This window comes from Dipodomys spectabilis, unplaced genomic scaffold, assembly GCF_019054845.1.
Source record: "Dipodomys spectabilis isolate Male_0828 unplaced genomic scaffold, ASM1905484v1 ptg000108l, whole genome shotgun sequence".
Taxonomy (NCBI): Eukaryota; Metazoa; Chordata; class Mammalia; order Rodentia; family Heteromyidae; genus Dipodomys; species Dipodomys spectabilis.
Genome location: NW_024870785.1, coordinates 13,519,013 through 13,540,975, shown reverse-complemented (window position 1 = coordinate 13,540,975; position 21,963 = coordinate 13,519,013). Strand labels below are relative to the sequence as shown.

The following is a 21,963-nucleotide window of genomic DNA, read 5'->3' as shown; positions in this document are numbered from 1 at the left end:
ATCATAAAAATCATAGTACAACTTTGTTTTTATACTGTATGCTGAAATACAGTAACCAGGAATTTTTAAAAATACATTAAGTTTTTAAAGAGTTAAATTCTGACTATATAAAATACTTTATTGTCAATGTTTAACACTAAAAATGCATTCAAAATTTTGAAAAATAGCGTATGTATGAAGATGGCATAAGGCATCTAACGAAAGCTGTTGATCAATACAGAGTTGGCAAGATGAGAAAACAATAGAGAGGGTTACTGATGAAAATATTATATATAATCATCCAAAATACCATGAACAAAATGCCGAACTGGAGGTGAGGCTCAAGTAGTAAAATTCCAACAGTGATCAAAAGTGTTAGGTTCAAGCCCCAGTATCAAACACAAACACAGGAAAAAAAGATTTTTGCAAGAAGATCACAATTTGATTTAAATCCCATAAATGGAGGCAAAACAAACAATGGCAAGCTGGTAAAATCAATTAGCAAGTAATCAAATCCAACAAGATCTTACAGGAAAGACTTAAAATCATTGAGATTATATGAATCAAGCCCATTAAGGTATTATTGCATGTGTTTTAGAAAGACTTCTTGGCTAAGAGGGTGGAGCATACATCAGGTGAGATGGACATTTGAGCCCAGACTTTTCAGCTTGTGCTGGATTTGAACTTCAGTCTTCCAGGTCTCAGCCTCTTGAGGAGTTAAGATTATAGGTATGAGTCACTACACCTGGCTCTTTGCAGAAATCTTTTTAAGCAACGTATCTATTCAGAATTATTTAGTTCAAAGTTTAATATTAACAAATTTATTTTACTGAGCACATTAATGCATAAAACAACAACAACAACAACAACAAATGAGTAAGGCTGTGTGCCCTGACTGATTTCTGAAGTATGCTTTATTCTAACAGCCAGGTCTTTCCTAAAACACATAACAATAATGCAACACAAACTAGACTTACAGAAAAGGTTAATACACATGGCCTATTGACTTCACACTCACACCACAAATATATTCTACATAAACAATTTTAAGCATACATATGAAGTATATGGTTCTCTAAGAACATATAATTTACAGGTAAGACAGCTTATCAGAGTCAAGGTGACTAAACTAATGTTTGGGATTTAGGACTCCAGTCTTCTCTTTGGTAAGAGGACCTGGCAAAGCCATTAAGGGACTGTACACTGAACACTCACCCTTCTCTGGGCCTCGGCAAAATGGAGTAGAAACTCTGCTTTACCATGTGGATGTCCTGACTGAAGGGAATACTCACCCAGAATGAACTGACAGAGAAAAGCATACTGGGGAAAAAAATAAAGGCTAGCTCAAACCTACTGTGTGGAGTCATATTTCAAAACTAAATTAATTTGTGAGTATTAAAACTCATTCTTAGTACCTATCTTAAGTTATTGCCTTTATGATCAAGCTCAGTCTCACCTACGTGGCAGTGTAGAACTGGGAGACAACATCAATATTTTCAACAAATATCATAAAGTTAAAGGGTAAGACCTGTGGTTTTAGTATGTTTCATCAGACTCACCTCAGCCTTTCCTACTTAACAAATTTCTTTTCTTGCAATATTATTTTTATGACAGTATAGACATAAAGCTATGATACACTCACTCCACAATGTTTGTACATAACAAATGCACATAATTACCTTCAGTTAAAAACAAAATTTTAAAGAATTAAAGCTAAGCAACAACCTAAAACATACTATACTTTCACTCAAGTATATTAGGTAAGAGCTCTTATTAAAAATGTTGAGGTAGAAAGAGAAGAGAGTATGCTACTAGCTCTATTTTTAATAAAGCACAGCTTTCAAATAGATTCTTAATTGTCAAGGGAAAGCTATCAATTTGACAGACTGTTAAATATATAAACTAAAAGTTTCTCTTGAAATAGAAAGTTGATAATTTAAAAGTATTTAATGTATTCAAATGAAATTTTTGAAATGTAAATACATTTTTATTTCATCTTTCATTTATTAGAACTAGTTATTTTCCCAGGGATTTGAAAAAGTTTGAATACTCTTGAAATATAATAACATATTCAGTCTGAGACTTAGAAGGCACTCATCTTTAATTCTTTCAAAATTACTTTTCACAGAACTATTTTTGATTCATTAAATCTGATCACTTAATTGTCTATTTTTATCTCAGATGTCTGAAAATAAAAACTTGTAGCTACTATATTTTGGGTAGGCTAACTTTTATAAAAGCATCATATATAAATGCAGTGTGTACAATAATCTTAGCTTGTAAACTTCCACTTAACAGTTTAGGAATGATCCATTATTACCCATGAAAATACCTATGAAAGGATGATTGCAAAGACTTACTGGGCATTCTACCATAGGATTATAATGTTCTCCGAATGCGCAAAACAGAAAATATAGTATTAAAATGTAAATTAATATGTAATCATCTAAATGCAAGCAAAGTAATTGAACTTATTAAATAGTAATCTTTAACTGCAGCCCTAGTGGCAGTAACAGCTTCAAAACATAAATGCTAGTTTAAGGTAACTGTAAGAACTGCATAGGGAAAACAGAAATTTGGTAACAGAAATTGAAGAACTGTCAGAGCTACTTTCAAAATTACAATGCCTTTTTCCCCCATCCAAGTTTACTGATTTTCTCTTTATTCTGGGAATGCCTAAACCTCAAGTTCAAAATCCTACATGTTTCTATAGGGATAACCAAATAGTTTTCCAACTGGATCTAGCACTGTTGAATAAAAAGGCAGTTTACATCTTAAAAATATCATTTGACTGCTGTCTGGACAATGGGAGAAAATAAATAATTAGAAGAGTATTGAAATAATCTAGATGGAAGCCAATAGTGGCTTTAATCCTTAACACACTGAGGTATGTACTATTAAATCCTATTTTTACTAAAGCATAGGAGTAATCTGCCTAAGAAATAATATGCCAGAATTAATAAACAGCAGGAAGAAGTTGAATGCAAAGCTAACACGAAATTCTCCTTTCTTCCCTTTCTCCTTTTCTTTCTGTGAATTGAGGCAAGGCTTAACACACACCAAGTGTGTTTTGCCACTGACCTACAACACCAGCTTGACACCAAATCCTTTTTTTTTTTTTGTCTTGTCAGTCATGGGCCTGAACTCTGGGCCTGGGCGCTGTCCCTCAGCTCTTCAGCTCAAGGCTAGCGCTCTACCACTTGAGCCACAGCGCCACTTCTGGATTTTTCTGCTTATGTGGTGCTGAGGAATCGAACCCAGGGCTTCATGCATGCAAGGCAAGCACTCTACAACTGAGCCACCTTCCCAGCCCCTGACACCAAATCCTTAATAGTATATTATACTGCACTATTTTCCAAAGAAAGTTTAGGGAACAACTAAATTCCAACCACAACAACATGTAGTGGAGCCCAGGTACAACATACACTTCTCTATCCAGGCCTCCAAGGCCTCTTCTCAACTGATTTGGAACTGGACATGGAACTAGTCCTGCTGATAAGAGGGATCAATGATGAATCACTCCAAAATTAATTAACAGCAAAATCTAAATACCTTTAATGTCTGATATATATACATATATGTGTGTATGTGTAGGTGTGTATATGTTATGAATTATATATGAAGTGACCCTCTAAAAAGCTCAGGTAGCAAAGAAAGGTCCTCAATATAAGCAGTTCTCAGAGGTGGGCCATTTGGAAAGTAACTCGTTATGAGCTGCTACTCTAACAGTGGTATGATTAACCCACCAATAGATTAAAAATCTGAATAGACGGCTGCTGGTCTTTGAGACTGGAGTTCATTGAGCAATCACCAGCCTTTTTAATAAAGACTCCTGATTCAACCTCTCAAAAAAAAAAAAAAATCGCCAGGCGCCGGTGGCTCACGCCTGTAATCCTAGTGACTCAGGAGGCTGAGATCTGAGGATCGCGGTTCAAAGCCAGCCAGGGCAGGAAAGACCGTGAGACTCCTATCTCCAATAAACCACCAGAAAACCGGAAGTGGCGCTGTAGCTCAAGTGGTAGAGCGCTCGCCTTGAGCTGAAGAGCTGAGGGACAGCGCCCAGGCCCAGAGTTCAAGCCCCATGACCGACCAAAAAAAAAAAAAAAATCTAACTTAGGGCCTGGATAGAGGAGGTAGGTCTCTGGGGAAGTACCACCAAAGTCATGTCTGGTCTCCAGTCCCTTTCTGTTCCTTTTCAACTCCATTTGCCATGAGGTAAAGCTACTTCATTCTACCATAAGCTTCCTGAATGATATTTTATCTTGCCTAAAGTCCACAGCAAGGGAGCCAGTTGATAACCATGAACCAAAATCTCTAAAACCATGAGTCAAAATTTATCTTTCCTCCTTTAAGGTGTCTATATCAGGTATTTTATCTCAGCAATGAAGTCTGACTTATATAGTATGTAACTTACATTGAGACAGTTACATTAGTTTCATTCCCAAGTGACTCAATTTGATGATGCTACTCTTTCTTCCAGTGCCTGGTAGAAAGATTTACTGCCTGTTTCTGCTATGTCTGGGTATGATGGTATATGACTATAATTCTAGCTGGATAAGAGACACAGAGATGGAGGAATATAGTTTGAGGCCAGTCTAGGCAAATCAAGACAAGCCACACATGGTGCCTCACATCTCCACCCCCGACTATGGAGGAGGTTTAGGTAGGAGATCATCTAATGCCAGCCTTGGGCAACAAAATTCCAAGTGTCTATCTGAAAAATAAAGCAGAAAGGACTGGGAGTATGGCTCAAGTGGCAGATCACCTGAGAAGCAAGTTCAAGGCCCCCTGAGTTCAAACCCCAGTGCTGTCAAAAACAAAGACAAACAAAAAGAATTAACCTGGGCAATGCAGAGGTCATATAATGGCATCTTGTGGAGTTGTTGCCAGCAGGAATGCACAAACTCAAACAATTTTTAAAAATAGGGTTGCTTAAATCTTCCTAATACACATGAGGCCCTCTGGGTTCAAAGCATATCCTCATGAAGAAAATTAACTGTTGTGGAGCCATGAGAAGGCACCTGTAGGACTCCTGCTTCCGGGAGGGCTACAGCAGCGGAACTCTCAAATCATGGCTGCATTTGCACGAGTCCTGTGTATATAGCAGGCTTTGAGAGAGGATGATGGGAAGACTAAAGTAAACTCTCCCTGAAGTCAAACATTTTTTTTTCCTTTTTACCAGCTCTGGTTCTAAATCTACCTGCTAAACCCTTTTAGACTGCATAGCAGTAGAGCTCTGTTGCTCCCATTACTCTTCTGTATTCCCAAAGTCTTGGGATTACTGTGGAGATGAAGGTAGGGACATGCACTTGCTGACTAGCTGTTCACATGCAAGGCACTAGAAAGGTACTATACACTTCAAGGCACCACTCCTGCTTATATCCTTCTTTCTGCTAGAAATTCTCTTAGTACTGAGAAGTTAACTGAAGAAGCTGACAGCTCTAAGACAGGAGTTGGTTTTCAAAGTCTCCTATAGATTTCAATCTGGATGAAAAAAAACTGGCTCTATAATACCTTCAGGGTATGCACTCTTTTCCCATCAACTGAAAACAATGATTAGCAAGGAAATAGTCAACAAAGATAATATGGAAGATGCAGCCTGCTTGGCAGTTATTTCTACCTGAAAATTTCCAACAAACTTAAAATTTCCTAATTACAATGACTACTGAAGAAGTAATTGTTGACTTTGTGAGTAGCAGCACAAATTAGAATGGGTTGCCATATTTATATGAAAGCCATTATTATTTCTCTGTTCATTTTTTTAAAGACTGATTTATATTCAAACGTTTAAATTCACCATTTATTACATAAAAACCTCTATGTGGCTGCGAAGGTGGCTCAGTGGTAGAGTGCTTTCTCACATGCATGGGGTGCCCTGGGTTCAATTCCTCAGCACCATACAAAAGAAAAAGCCAGAAGTGGCGCTGTAGCTCCAGTATAGAACACTAGCCTTGAGTTGAAGAGCTGAGGGACAGCACCCAGGCCCAGAGTTCAAGCCCCATGATTGACAAAAAAAACCCACAAAAACTTCTATGTACTATGATTTAAGTGGTTAACATTAGACTGATTTTTCTTTTTTCCAAAGTATAATTTACCACCCTTTTTTTAGGAAAAATTATGCATATTCCAATGCTTAAACACATTTTACAGGGGCTGGGAAAGTGGCTCAGTGGTAGAGCGCATGCATGAGGCCCTGGGTTCGATTCCTCAGCATCACATAAGCAGAAAAAGCCAGAAGTGGCGCTGTGGCTCAAGTGGTAGAGTGTTAACCTTGAGCTGAAGAGCTGAGGGACAGCGCCCAGGCTCAGAGTTCAGGCCCCACAATGACAAAACAACAACTACCATTTAACAACTACCACAGCATTGCTTATACTGAGCTGGCTTGCAAATAACACATATAGTCAGACCTTTATTTGAAAAGATAACTGCTCTACCTAGGAAAAAGAAATCTGGTATGTTTCCATACCTGGATCAGTAGTACAATGGTCAAAAGGAAAAGTTGTGTAAGTCCTGTTAGCTTTCTTCCATACTTAGTTTCCAGAGAAACAATATGAAATCCTTACTTAAGCAAATCTAAGTATCTGGGCACAAATCCAAATTCAATGACAGTCTTATAAGCAGAACCTCTGTCTTTTTCTTGACTGTGCTTGGAAATTCATTAGCTACCAAACCTTTTCATGCTTGGAGAAGCTATTCCTCTTTTTTTCTAGGTGAACCCTACAAACAAACCCATACACTTCGAATCATAATCAGACCTTTGGAGAAACACAAGATGCTACCTTACAAAAGGAGCAAATGTACAATGCAACTGGATGTAACACAGCAGACAGCTGGGAATTCTTTATATTTGTATATTTGTTTTAAAGAAGTGATTTACTATTATTTTTGCAGTGCTAGAGGTTGAACCAGGGCCTGAGTGTGCTAAGTAAGTGTTCCACCACTGACTGGAGTCTCCAGCCTGGGAACTGAGAATTCTGTCATTGGATTCACCTCCTGGGCCATATTCACTGTTTTAGGAAAACTAACTCAGTAACATGTAGCTCACATAGGCCTGTTCAGTTTACTTAATGTTTACAAAGAACTTGGAAATTCTTGTGTGAAAGAATGCTAACTATCATTAGAATTATAGACCATTCTGGTAGCAATCTGTTCTATCTCACAGAAAAAAAAAATCTAAAAAGGATCTCAATCTAACAGACTTTCTGTTTTTATATTTAAAAAAGAAGAGAAAAGAAAATAGGTTTTAAAATAAATGTCTGCCTATTTTCTTTACAACAATTTGTTTAAGTATTATTGGCTAACATTTGTGCCAAGCACGCTGCTGGCTACATTGGAGATATTTAAATATCTAGTGCCAACAAGCACAGCTGCTGGACTCTCTGCCCTCCTCTTGTTCACTCCATGCCAAATTGCTCACACAGCTATGAATGATGAGGCAGCAGCACAGGAAAATGCCAAGTGTGAGTGAGATTAGTGATAAACTGGAGGATCCCTATAGAGGTCAGTGATTAGCAACTTCCCAGTTGTAATCACTTTCCTAACCCAGTATTTGGCGCAGGCACATACACCATCTTAATGCTGCACATCTTCCCATGACAGGCTTCAGAAGTGGAGGCAGCTTCCCAATCAGTAATTCCTGCAGAACTGCTAAGACACCAATAAAGCAGCTTACCATCCCAACAGGAGCACACAGTCAGACCTGAACAACTTGATTAGGCTTTAGAAATGACTTCTTGAGACTTTTAAACCTGAGGTGAAGTAGTACAGGATTCTAACACCCTACAATCCTTCCCCCATCTACCCTTTTTCTTAATAACAGAACCATAAATCTATATAAACAGCTTTGCTTTTCAGTCACTAGAATGCCCAGAGGAGAACAATAAATGCAAAATTCAGTATGAGAGTGAGGTGGTGGTCCTTGGAAATTAGCAATGAAAAGAATAAAATGGGACAAATGCATTTTTTTCTTTTATCAAAACTTTCTGGATTATTTCATGGGTGTGTGTGTGTGTGTGTGTGTGAGAGAGAGGGGGGGGGGAGAGGGAGGAAGAGAGGGAAGAGAGAGAGAGAGATTATCGGTAGCTCAAAATCTAAATTCCACTTCCTAGATATCTTACTTTATTAGCTATATTTTCTAATTATCTTTGGAAACCTATTTAGATCAATACTGCTTTCAATATTTTAATACCGCTTTGGATCAACATTGTTTCTGTTAAATCCAGAATTTAAATACATTTTCTCCATTACTGTCTCCATCCTTCTCCAGCCACATGTAAAACTAAGGAATGAAAGACATTATCATTTTTGTAATGACACAACATTTTAAAGAAGTAGAAACTGCTCTTTGATGGAATTTTGGGAGAAGATGGCATGAATGTCTATTGTTTAAACACAACCAAGTTAATTTTGTATCTTCAAGTTTATCCATATCTCAAAGAATGAAAGATAAGAAATAACTTAATTGATAGTTTTTGACTTGACAGAAACTTAATCAACTGAATCAGTCTGTCAACATTTTACATGTACCTACTCAAAAAGAAAGGAAAAAAAAAAAGACAAGTTAACAGTCAAATTACCAAATAATTTGGCTGTGGGTGGAGAAGGGAGCATCTACTTCTATCTGATATCAAAGTATCCTAGTGATCAGACACGCACACTGGACTTACTCCCTCTGAGAGAATACCTGTTGCCACCAAATTCACGTATCAATGTGTGTCTCAGAAACTTCTCTTGTTTTGCAGTAAGTAGGCTTACGGCTGCTAATTCCCATGGTTTTCTTTCATCATTCTGTATTTTGGCTGTTTAATTTAGACTGTGACCTTACCAGGCAAGGTCAGGGTCTAAATCTGTTTTTTTATGGCACCCAGGGACCAGGAGGCCTATCCACTTTTCAGAGAACACTGGTCTGGAATTCTAGACTTGTTTTGTTTGCGTGCCAGGGACAGACTCTACTCCAAGGCTCTCTCCATGGCACACAGCCACATGGAAGCAGTGCAGCTCAAGAGAACTGTGCTCTAAAATAGTGGCTAATAAATGATTGTTAATTAGCTTGTTCCCTTGACAGCAAGAATTGGAATAGAAGGAAAGGAATGAGTCAATGGAACTGCTACCATTCATCAGCTATCTGGTCATAAACACTGTAGTGGAATAAAATAAACAGGGAAATGGAAATCAGGAGGGTTTATTTCTGTCTCCGATGTGAACTGGCTGCATGACATGGATATGTCATTAAATTTCTCAAGCTTCAGGTTCTTATCTGGAAAACAGAACTAGTTTGGGCTGGATACTTCTATTTTAATGTCCCATGAATTTGTTATGCACACTAATTTGGTATCAATCAGTTACCTAACTCCTGATAATATAAATTTCAGCCCTACAGAAGTGAAAGGTAAAGATATACTACTTGAGAGAGAGAGAGAGAGACATACACACACACAGACAGACAGACAGACAGACAAAGACAGAAACAAAGTGAGATTGGCTAGGTGTGCTGTACATGCCTGTAATCACAGCCACTTGGGAGACAGAGGGTAAGGGGTTCAAGATCTAAGACCACCCAGGCAAAACCATCTGACCTGAAAAATAAAGCAAAAAAGAACACTTGTCTATCAAGTGCAAAGTCCTAAGTTCAAAGCTCAGTACTTCAAAAAGCCCTCAAATCATTCATATATAAAAAGAGACTTTTGAAAAATACACTGTTGTGCAGTAATGAGGAAGTATGAGTAATTTTCACATATTCACTCTATACACGTGGAAGTATTTCATGCTATATAATGTGCTAAAATCAATAACAATTCAAAGCACTGTTCTGGTGAAGAGAAACTCCAATTACTAATATGAGGGCCCAACACTCTCTACCTATGTAATATATAAGTGCCAAAACACAGAAAATACAGATAAAAAGCCACTTAAAGAAGATAATTTCCATTTTCCAAAAAGAAATATACTCATTAGCTGATGAAATGGTAACCCCTCTGCACATGACTTTTGTAATAGTAATAAAAAATACAAGAAACAGTAGAGAATAAAAAAATTCCAAAAAAAAAAGGCTATTCCACTTTGTGCAAACATATAACATATTCTATTTTCTCCGAAGGTTAAGGTGTAACATGTTCAATTGTCATCAAATATTCTCTAGTATCACAGCTTACTGCCATCCTATATATCTATACACTTTGAAAGCAAGTAAAAACGAGCCTCAAACTTCTCAATGGGTCAAAATTCAAAGTTTATCTGTAAGAAGGCATTGCTCAAAATCAGATTTTACACCCTAATTCAAGTGTCTATGTATAAAGTTAGGTCTGTTGGCACATACCTATAATCTCTGATTTTGGAGGCTTGAAACTAGAGGAATGTAAGTTTGAAGTTAATCTGAGCTGCATAGCAAGAAACTGTTACTAAAAAACAACAACAAAAAATCTCACCTACATAAAACAACTTGGGAATTGGGTGTCTGAGTGAAGTATTTGTTGAAGAAAGTAAAGGAAAGATGCCAACACTCAGTAAGTGAGAGAGGAGGTTTGTGGTGGTGCTTAAGAGGCTCTGATTATTAAGGATTACTGAGCCTCTGTCTCTTATATAGCTATGCTGTGGAATGGAGACATAGAATTCCATGTTACATGGCTTCCAGATACCTAGTTGGTGTCTTCAGCTTATGGGGGAAAAAAGGTAAGCCATCACAGCTACAAAGAAGGACAAAATGATAAGTATGTATTGCTAGCTACTTTGACTGCATCAAGGGAAGAAAGCATTCTTGAATGTATGTATAGAAATAATTACACATAGAGCAGATTGAAAAAAGCCTTTCCTATTTCTTGGTTTCTCTATGTTTTTGAAGCATCGGGGTTTGAATTTAGGTCCTTGTTCTTACTAGACAGGTACTCTACCACTTGAGCCACACCCATTGACCTTTTTGCTTTAGTTATTTTTTTTGAAAGGGGTCTAGTAGTTTTGTCCAATCTGGCTTAGACCATATTCTTATTTACATTTCCTGCATAGCTGGGATGGCAGGGAGCAGCAAACCACCCCACCCAAGCTTTATTTAAAGGTTGAGGGTTCTTCTAAACATTTTGCTGGAGTTGGCCTTGACCCATGATCTTTCCAATCTCTGCCTCCTGAGTATCTAGGATTAAAGGCATGACTTACTGTGCCTAACTCATAATTTAATGTGATATTGCTGATATGGCTGGATTTAAATCTGCCATTTTAATAAATGTTTTTATGTGTCTCGTCTACTCTTTATTTTTTCCCTCTTTTTTTTAAAGCCTTCTTTTGGATTGAATACTACATTTAATATCCATTTTAGGAAAACGGATATTACATGCCTCAGATGAAACTCCATTTTAATTTATCTACTAGCAAATAAACCATATTTCTTTTTAATTTTAATCCTTTTTAAATTTTATTCTTAATCTACAATATATAACCACCTTTAAGTTAACGGATTCTACCTTCCAAAGTTCTTTCTTCTATCTTTCAGATTACTGCTACTGTACAATATAGTTATACTATTTTTTTCTTCAAACACTTGATTGTTCTATAATGTGCTTTTTAAAGCAGATCTTTGATATTTTCTTTCATTTTATTATTTCAGGAGCTCTCATTTCTTTGTTCAGATCAATTGGTACCAGGACTCAAACAAAAACTGGCCGGCCTCCTGTTTTTGTAAATGAAAGTTTCATTGGCATAGAGCCATGCCCATTTGTTGATGTACGGTTTATGGTTGACTGTGTGCTACAAGGCAGGACAGTTGTGACAGAGACTGTTTGACCCACAAGCCTAAAATATGTATTATCTGGCTCTGAAGAAAAGGTTTGCTAAGTCCTGGTGCATATCCAAGTTTCTGTCTGGAGTCCCATTTTCCTTTGCCTGAAGACCTTCCTGTAACAGTGATGGTAGCACAGATCTGCTGAGAACAGCTTTTCATGTATCTGAAAGTTTTATTTTGCTCTGTTTTTATTTTTAGTGAATTTATCATTCTGTATTAACAGTGTTTTTTTGCTTTTTTTTTTTTTGTTTTGGTCTGAACTCTGGGCCTGGGCATTGTCCCTCAGCTCTTCAGCTCAAGGCTAGTGCTCTACCACTTGAGCCACAGGGCCACTTTCGGCCTTTTCTGCTTATGTGATGCTGAGGAATCGAATCCAGGGCCTCATGCATGCAAGGCAAGCACTCTACCACTGAGCCACCTTCCCAGCCTCAGTTTTTTACATTTTTGATGCCCTATTTCATTATTGCTCTGGACACAGCATGCTTTTGCTGCCTCTGACTGACCTGAATTTATTATTTAAGAATAAAAGTTAAGCCCACTTAAAATTTTCATTTCAATGAGATGACTCATGGATTGTAGACTGATGTGCTTGTAGCCCATCCTTGGACTTCTGAGAACTTGTAACATTTTAGCTGATTCCTTCTACAGGCAACATAGTTTGCCATGTCCTATCTCTCTTCCATGATTGTCTTGCAATCTCAGCAATTTGGTGGGTTAAAAAACAAACAAACAATAAACTAAGATTTTAGGGTCTTTCAGGTTTTGTTCTTTCATCATTAGAGCAGAACCAGCATTCATTATAGCTGTCTACACTCTTTCTAACCAGAAGTTGAGAACCCTTTGATCTTTACTTCGGCTAGGTCTTATTTCCAAGTCTATAAACTCAATAATTTCTTCTGCTATGAACAATCCATATTCTAAGCCAGTGCATTTGTCTTTCAGACAATGTACTCTTCATCTATAAAAATTCCATTTTGTGGGCTGGGATGTAGCTCAGTGGCAAAGCGCTTGCCTAGCATGTGCAATGTCCTGGGTTCGATCCCCAGTACCAAAAAAGAAAAGACAAAAAAAAAAATACAGTTTAAAAAAAAATTCCATTTTGTATTTCTTTTTATAGCTCAATTTTCATTATATTCATGTTCTTGTCCATAGGCTACTGAACCTATTTACATTTAACATCTTCCTTTGAGATTCTACCATCTCTGTTATTTTCTGGTTTACTATTTCTACTAATTATTCTTCCACTTAGAGAATATTGTCTTACTCTTTTTCTTTTTTCTTTTTGTCAGTCGTGGGGCTTGAACTCTGGGCTTGGGTGCTATCCTTCAGCTCTTCAGCTCAAGGCAAGTGCTTTACCGCTTGAGCCACGGCACCATTTCCAGTTTTCTAGTGGTTTACTGGAGATAAGAGTCTCATGGACTTTCCTGCCCGGGCTGGCTTTGAACCGTGATCTTCAGATCTCAGGCTCCTGAGTGGCTAGGATTACAGGCGTGAGCCACTGGCGTCTGGCCGTCCTGCTCTTTTTATGTAGGTCTTATAAAGTGTTTTGTTTTTTTTTTTAATTTTTAAGTGCTGGATTTTGTTGTGCTCCTTTAGAAATGACAGTCTTTGTTCTGGCACGCAATTACATTACTTGTGATCTATTTGGTACGTTTCCAGGGTTTTGTTACAATAGGTCCAGAGCACTCTTAAGAACTCAGGGATAATTTAGCTCTTCTGTAGACTCTACATATGCCCTGTTTATTAAGAGAACTTTCTACTTTGGTTGGTTGAAAGAACTATTCCCAGTTTTATATGAGTTTCAGGAAATGTTTAGGAATGATTCTTTCCATGATCCTAAGGATGTTTCCTTTCATGCATATACACAGCAGCTTCTGACACGTTTTTTGCAGATCTTAGGCTCTGTCTTGTTATTTTTCCCTCTCCCTTCTGTCTCCTTTTTTTGCCCTGTATAACGCAGCTACTTCAGATTCTCTAAAGTTGTTCTCTGTTTCCTAAAATCATGAATCCTCCTCAATACCATGTAGCCTGAACATGAGCTGTGGGCCTCACCTTGCTAGTTTGCCTCCTCTCTCACAGACTGCTTATATACATACTGCCTGTGCTCCAATGTCTAAAAACTAATTCCAGATCAAGACTGACACAACATTTCTTGAGCGTTTACCTCTTCAAAATCCTACACATGCACGCGCACACATGCACGCACACAAGCACATACACACAGAGTCTGCATGTGGTAGCTGAGTGAGGGACTTTCCTACTCTTTCCCAGTAAATCCATTTGCACACTCAGGAATCTAGAAGATGGTAAAAAATAAATGAAATTACCTGAGAATTATTAGATTTTGTGTTTTTTGTTTTTTGAGACATGATCTTGCTATGGAGCTCAGGCTGGTATCAAATTCTTGATCCTCTTGTCCCAGCTGCTTGAATGGTTGAAATTATAGGCATACACCACCATATCATTTCATCTGGCTCTAATAAACTTTCTGACCAAAAGAACTATTCAGGGTACCGTGTAAGGGAGAAGATAAGGAAACAATAGATTCCAAACTTTCACTCTATTTATACATTTTAAAGTACCTTAAAAAAAAATTCTACTCAGTTATTTTGCCATAATACAAACTAGATCTGATAAACTCTTAGAAAAAATTAATAACTGTGTTTAAATTCTTGTTTTGGTGATAGCTTTCTTTCTAAAATCAGATTTTTATTTCTAATATTTCTAAAATCAGATTTTTATTTCTAATATACTTCAAATTTCCACCAAATCTGACACATTTGAAGTTGGAACACACTATTCTATGAATATGACCTCCTGACTAAAGACACAACATGGTTATTTCTAAAAGGTTAAAAAACTGGCAATTATCCAATTCTCTCTTCCAATTTCACTTATGGAATATGATGTCCAGTACTCAGTTCTCTACTATGAGCTTTGGCATGTGGGTTATCTCTCTAAACTCACTATCAAGGGTCTTGCTGTGCAGGTCACTAAACTTCCTGTTGTTTTGTATATGGAATACATACATTACATATGCTTACACATACACATACATATAAACATCCAGTTTAACATTCATGTTATAAATACCACAGGGAAATAGAAGTCATTTAGAAGTCACTGCTTTTCATAGCATCTGTCTCTATGTGTATTATATTTACATTTATTGATTTAAAAAATTATTTCTCTTCTATACTATACTAAAAATATTGATTTCTTTATATATATATATTTTTTTGGGGGGGGGGAGGGGGGTCTGGTTGTGGGGCCTGAACTCTGGGCCTGGGCGCTGTCCCTCAGCTCTTCAGCTCAAGGCTAGCGTTCTACCACTTGAGTAACAGCGCCACTTCCGGCTTTTTTTCTTTTTGCTTATGTGGTGCTGAGGAATCAAACCCAGGGCCTCAGGCATGCAAGGCAAGCGCTCTACCACTGAGCCACCTTCCCGGCCCCTTTAAAATATTTTTAAAACAACTAAAACTTAAAAATTAACTTTGGAGTCAGGTGTAGTAGCACATGTCTGTAATCCAAGCCCTTGGGAAGCTGAGACAGAAAGGCTTTTCAGTTCAAGGCTAGTCTGACTATAAAGCAAAACCCTGCCTAAAGAAAGAAATTTAATTTTAAAGCCATCCTATTATTTCTGAGCTATGGCTATATCCTAGCAATCTAAATGTAGACACAGGACTGTGCTTAGAATAATCTCATGTGAGAAAACAGGCCATGTTCTAGCTAATTAAAATGTTTTTAAGTCCATTTGAGTATTTTTATATACTTGTGTTCTGTTCTCTGCCAGCATACTGAGGGTCTCTGCTCAAAAGTAACTCCCTCAAAATAGCCAACCCATCTCTGACAACCCAATTCCAGACAGTGCCTTAGCATCTGACTCATTCTTTAGTCCCTCCTTATTGCGCATGCACGCACACACATGTGCGTGTATGTTGGTACTATGGCTTGAGTTCAAGGCCACAGTGTTCTACCATTTGATCCACACCTCCACTTCCAATTATTTTTTTGCTGGTAAATTGGAATAAGAGTATTGAAGACTTTCTTGTTGGGGCTGGTCTCAAACCAGGATCCTCAGATCTAGCCTTCTGAGTATTTAAGATTACAGGCATGAGCCCACTGGTGCCTGGTCCTTTTTTATATTTATGATGTAAAAAATTTTGCCTTGTTTGTCTTGCAGAGAGAATAACTGGCCAGTAATCTTTGGCAAAACTATCATAACCCAGAATCACTCTTTTTTTCTCAATTTAAACTTCAGGAATTCTGTTTTGATTTAAACTACTACATCATCTACATTTTATTACTACCTTTTCCACTTTCATGTTTCACTAGATCACATTTGCTACAAAGGAAAAATGCGTTGGCATTGTACAGAAGATGTTCCCGAAAAATGCAAATGTTTCTTTCCATTCACAATTTTTTCTTTTTTTTTTTTGCTTATGTGGTGCTGAGGAATCAAACCCAGGGCCTCAGGCATGCAAGGCAAGCACTCTACCACTGAGCCACCTTCCCAGCCCCCATTCACAATTTTTATACAATGTGTACAAGGATTCCCCAAGTCATTATAGTTTTTAAGTATATACTGTTTTATCCCCAAACCATACAAATTCAGTTTTTGTTTCAGCGAAAAAAAGGAGGGGGAAGGCTAAAAGCTTGAATTTTAAAATATTTTAGAAGATTATATTAGATAAATGGCATGAATTAAAAATACTATTTGGGAACTGGGCTTAAACCTATAATCCTAGATACTCAGGAGGCTGAGATCTAAGGATTATGGTGTGAAGTCAGCCCAGGCAGAAAAGGTCCTCCACCACCACCACCCGCAACCCCCAACCCCACCCCAACCCCCAACTCCCCCCCCCCCCCCAGACTCTTGTCTCTCAGGCAGAAAAGTCCCCCTGAGACTCTAATTAATCATTGAAAACCAGAAGTGAAACTGTGGCTCAAAGTGGTGGGGTGCTAGCCTTAAGCAAAATAACCCAGGGACAGCGCCTAAATCCCAAGTTCAAGCCCCACGACTGAAAAAAATATATACTGTTTGGGGATTATAAGCAATTATTCTAATAGGACATAGAATTCCCAAGAGACATAGTAAGATGAGGAAGAAAAATAAAGACAACTCCTAAAGGGGTAGGTAACTATTATAGCCATGTAAAACAAATATCAAGCTCACTGGAATTTACTTTCTAACAGAAAGTAGTAAGCTTAATAAGTGAACACAGCTATGCTGTTAGCACTGAGAACAGAAAAAGCGATCAAAAAATGATTGCGTTTATTCCATTTTTACTTCCTCAATTTTTTGGATTATATTCAGCCAGTATCTATTTTAGGAACTGCTCTGGAAGGCCCTTATGTTTTATGCAAGGAACTGCTATTTTCCCAGATGAATAGAATATCCATTCTCCAGCTCCAAGTTTCCATGACAATAAAAACAAAACATTCATCAGCACCAACTTGGTATTTGATGGCAAATGCAGCTGCAGCCTGTAACAGTTCAATCTTTATCCCAGCTCTTCTCTGCAGAACAGAGGCACTATATTTCTCCAAACCAACTGAATTGTTTTTACAGTGATCTCCCCCCGCCCCCATCACAAACCTAAAAACACTGACAATTAAGTGTGCTAACCTAACCATCTCCACTCTGCAAATGACATGGACATTTTTATAAACTTGTATTTTTTCTTTCCCTTCAATATTTCAAGATCATTTCTTTGAACTTGAAATCCACTTTTTTTCCAAATTCATGCTAAATAGAATAAAAAATTCAGCGTTTTGCTGACAGCACATTCTATTTGTGAATTCTGAAAGTTTAGGTGACTTAAGTATTGTAGTGTTAGATGAACAATATTTAAGTCTTTATGATTTACAACAGAAAAGACAGAATTCTGGGACAGAATGACTCAAATAAACAAAAAGCTAGGCAAAATTCAACTAGATTATGGGAAGACAGTGCCCCCTTGTGTCTTGGTATTTCTGCCTTAACTAAATCGAATATTAATTTCCTTAAATTCTATGATATGAATTTAAATAATATTTATCATACAAATTAACGGAAATTGATAACTGGCAGTCTTCCAAGACAAAAACACAAGTACAATATAAACACATTAGCTATCAAGTGCGTTATGTCCACATGTATACACTGCAATGTGAGGAAAATGTTGTAAGTTTGCCCCAATCAGCAGTTCCTTTTATATAAATTTCTAATGTGTTAGGTAGACACGATGACAAGACTTTAAAGAGTGAAGAAGAATGGTGTATCTTAGTGACGGTATACAGATGTTCCTTTTTTTCCCTCACCTGTATTTTGACAGTATAAATATATCATATTTAACACAGGGAAAGATATTTTAAAATGGACATAATATATTCATTTTGGATGTGCCACAATCTTTAAAACAATTTATGCATGTACAGTATTTAATACAAATATGTGAAGAAATTGGGTCACTTACCCAATCACCATTACCATTCATCATGAACGCAAGTAGAGGAAAACAAAGCAAATATTTGCGAGCTCTCGGCAATTTATATATTGGTAATGCTATTGTTCACAGAACAAGCATTTATGTCAAATAAGTAACAGGGGCATTCGGAGGTAGACCTCAGTAGTAGAGCCAACAAGTACCAAGCATGAGGCTCAGGGGATCAATCCCCATCCTCCTTGAAATAATCATAAGGCCAAATAAAAAAAAATTTAAAAGAGAAATATGTGACCAGATTATTTTCTAGTAGGCTTAGAAATGCCAACTATGAGCCAGGCGCCAGTGGCTCACGCCTGTAATCCCAGCTAAGGAGGCTGAGATCTGAAGATCACAGTTCAAAGCCAGCCCGAGCAGGAAAGTCTGTGAGACTCTCATCTCCAATAAACCACCAGAAAACCCAAAGTGGTGCTGTGGCTCAAGTGGCAGAGCTGAAGAGCTTAAGCTGAAGAGCTGAGGGATAGCACCCAAGCCCAGAGTTCAAGCCCCACGACTGACAAAAAAAAAAGGGGAAAAAAAGAAATGCCAACTATGTGAGTCCAACTTATGCAAATTTATACCAAGCATCACCGACTTCTATTTTTGGCTTTTCTACCTTAAGAGTTTACAAATTCTCTGACCGCCATTAGGATGGGCCTCACATCTTTCTTCTTTCCATCACTAACTCCCACCATTCTAGGTCTAGTTCTCAGGAATGAACACCCAAGCAACTGAATCCCAACGGATGCCTTATCTATCTTTTGGTACTATCTGTCTACATGGATGGCAAACTCCTATTCAAGAACTCTTTCATGGGACTGGGAAGGTGGCTCAGTGGTAGAGCGCTTGCCTTGCATGCATGAGGCCCTGGGTTCGATTCCTCAGCACCACGTAAGCAGAAAAAAAAAAGCTGGAAGTGGTGCTGTGGCTCAAGTGTAGCATGCTAGCCTTGAGCTGAAGAGCTGAGGACAGCACCCAGGCCCAGAGTTCAGGCCCCACGACCGGAACCAAAAAAAAAAAAAAAAAAAGAACTCTTTCATGGTTACACTGCACTAATCAGTTTTCCAACACATGTAAAGGGGACCATTATATGTTATCTCAAATATGCCATTTCAGCATAAAAATCACTTTCTTTGTGGCGCACTGCAAGGAGAAGCAAGAGACTCATGAGTTCAAGACTAGTCTAGTCTACACAGCAAGTTCAAGGCCAGCCAAGGCTACAAAGTAAGAATCTAATCTAAAACAAACATTTGTGTTAAAGACATTAGAGTTTCTGAAATCCTTTATCAGCTAAAAGAACAGAGGCCTTCAAAATCTTAGCTAAGAAAAACATTACTATCTTCTTAGAGAAGGAAGTGTTACATACAAACAGATCTCCTGTGTATTCTAAGCACTTTTCCAAAGGTCTTTTGCCTTTCCCTGTATCTTCTCCTCTACATTCTTTTGCCTAGCAAGCTGGACTAGGGCTAAATCCTTCACGCTATTTATTTATTTATTTACTTTCTTTCTTAGTCTTGAACTCTGGGCTCTTCAGCTCAAGGCGAGCCCTCTATCATGAGAGCCACAGTGCCACTTCTGGTTTTCTGATGGTTTATTGGAATGTGATAGACTTTCCTGCCCAGGCTGGCTTTGAACCGTGATCCTCAGATCTCAGTCTCCAGAGTAGTTAGGATTAACAGGCATGCGCCACTGGTGCCTGGCTCCTTTATGAAATTCAAGTTTAAAATATTTCCAAACCAGAATTCCAAAATCTTTGCCTAACTTTATCACAATCTACTGAATCTTCTATTCCTACTTGCTGACTATACTCCCCTCAAATTAAGGTGATATGGCTAAGGTTGATTATTCCTGAAACTTGTCTATAGGATTATATAGACTGTATCATTTACAAGGAAAATACCAAGATTACAAATATTTCCAATGTTTACACTAATAATAATGAGAGAAAAAAAAAAAAGAAAATGTCTGTTTTTACCACCTCAAAGAGTATTTGCTGCTTTTTCTCTGTATCTGAAAAAAAATGTAGGAATTTCTGAAGCTATAGTAAGAAAACTACAAGATGATGGCTGATATGTATTCCCAGCTACTGGGAAGGCATAGTTGGAGGATGACTGTCCGAAGCCAGCCCTGAGAAAAAAAAAGTGGGATCCCATCTGAAACAAGCTGAGTGGTGGCGCATACCTATAATCCTATTTAGATAGAAAGCCAGCCTAGGAAAAAGTGTAAGACAGGTAGATGAGCAAAAAAGAAAGTATTGGACTTGGAGTCAGAAGTATAAACAAATTGCCTAAAATCACAGTTGCAAAGTCAGACATAGCTGAGTTTGCAATGTACATTGTTTAATCCTGTGGAAATTAATGACTTAACTCTTCCTCAAATATAAAATGAGAATGGTGTCTATTTTACAGAATGTGTGTGAACTCACTGAATTGATAACTTAATACATTAATAAGACAGTCTAGTATCACTGTAAATACATTCTTAATAAATATTATGAATTGCAATTACATATCAGTTTGTGAGTAGCAAACCCAAGGTAGCAGAAGGCTTTATTAGGCACTGTATCTAGAATGCAGGACCTTACCTGTTGTGTTCCTTTTGTTTCCCCAATTCATAGCACATGCTTGACATTTAACACATGATTTATAAATATTGGCTGAATAAACAAATTTTTAACTTGTAGACTTATTGAATTATAAGCCTTCTGGAGTTTCCTCCAGTCATAATAGTCTACGACCCAGCCTTAGTTAAGTGAAATAATATCCTTATATTGACATCCACAATTCTTGGTCATCTTCACTTTGATTCATTTTAAATGTTTGGTCCTGAATACCTCTGATAAGCTTAATGTAATTTACCTACAACCTAGCTGGCAAAGAAAAACCACATGGTACAATACCTGTAAGAGTAAAACATTAAAGCTCCACAAAGACATGCCAATGTTCTGATCAGTGCCTTTTCTGTTCACCCTCAGTGCCTAGAACTATTAAATTGATTTTATTTTCAAAGAGTCGAAAAAGAACTGGTAGACAAAGACCATATGTGATACTTCACAGAAGAGGTACATAAAAGTCAACAAAAGTAGAAAAAAAGAGTTCAGCATAGAAAATACTGTACAAACAAGAAAGATTTATCAGCCAGGCATCAGTGGCTCATGCCTGTAATCCCAGACTAAGATCTGAGGATAGCGGTTCAAAGCTAGCACGGGCAGGAAAGTCCTTGAGACCTTATCTCCAACAAACCACTAGAAAACTGGAAGTGGTGCTGTGGCTCAAGCAGTAGAAAGCTCACCTTGAGCTGAAGAGCGCAGGGACAGTGCCCAGGCCCAGAGTTCAAGCCCCATGATCAACCAAAAAAAAAAAAAAAAAAAAAGGCAAATCAAAGCATTAATAAGAGAGAAAATAAGCCAGTATGTCTGGACTTGGCTAAAATGAGATGATAAGCTAGGGTCCAGTAGAAAATAGCATTTTGAATCTTTAAAGCACCTATTTAGAACCCAAGGAACATATGAGGTACTGGGTGTTGGCATTCCCTCCATATCAGGTCCTCAGCCCATCCCACTATATTTTTGGGGCAGTGTGTAGTCCCCAGCTACCTCAGCAGAATGCTCCCTCACCTCCCAGACCTGAACTTCCTGCCCTAGAACTCTCCTGGGATTGGTCAGCATTCCCACACTCCACCCAGACCTAGCAGCACATGCAGAGTACCCCTATACCTTTCCAAAGTTACAAGGAACCACCTGGATGGGACAGG

The 21,963-nt window shown here is 37.8% G+C and overlaps 1 protein-coding gene across 5 annotated transcripts in view; it reads right to left on the bottom strand.

The window, feature by feature from the left end:
* Positions 1 to 21,963, bottom strand: part of Tcf12 (transcription factor 12) — a 275,333-nt gene that overhangs the window by 104,711 nt on the left and 148,659 nt on the right. The window lies entirely within an intron of this gene.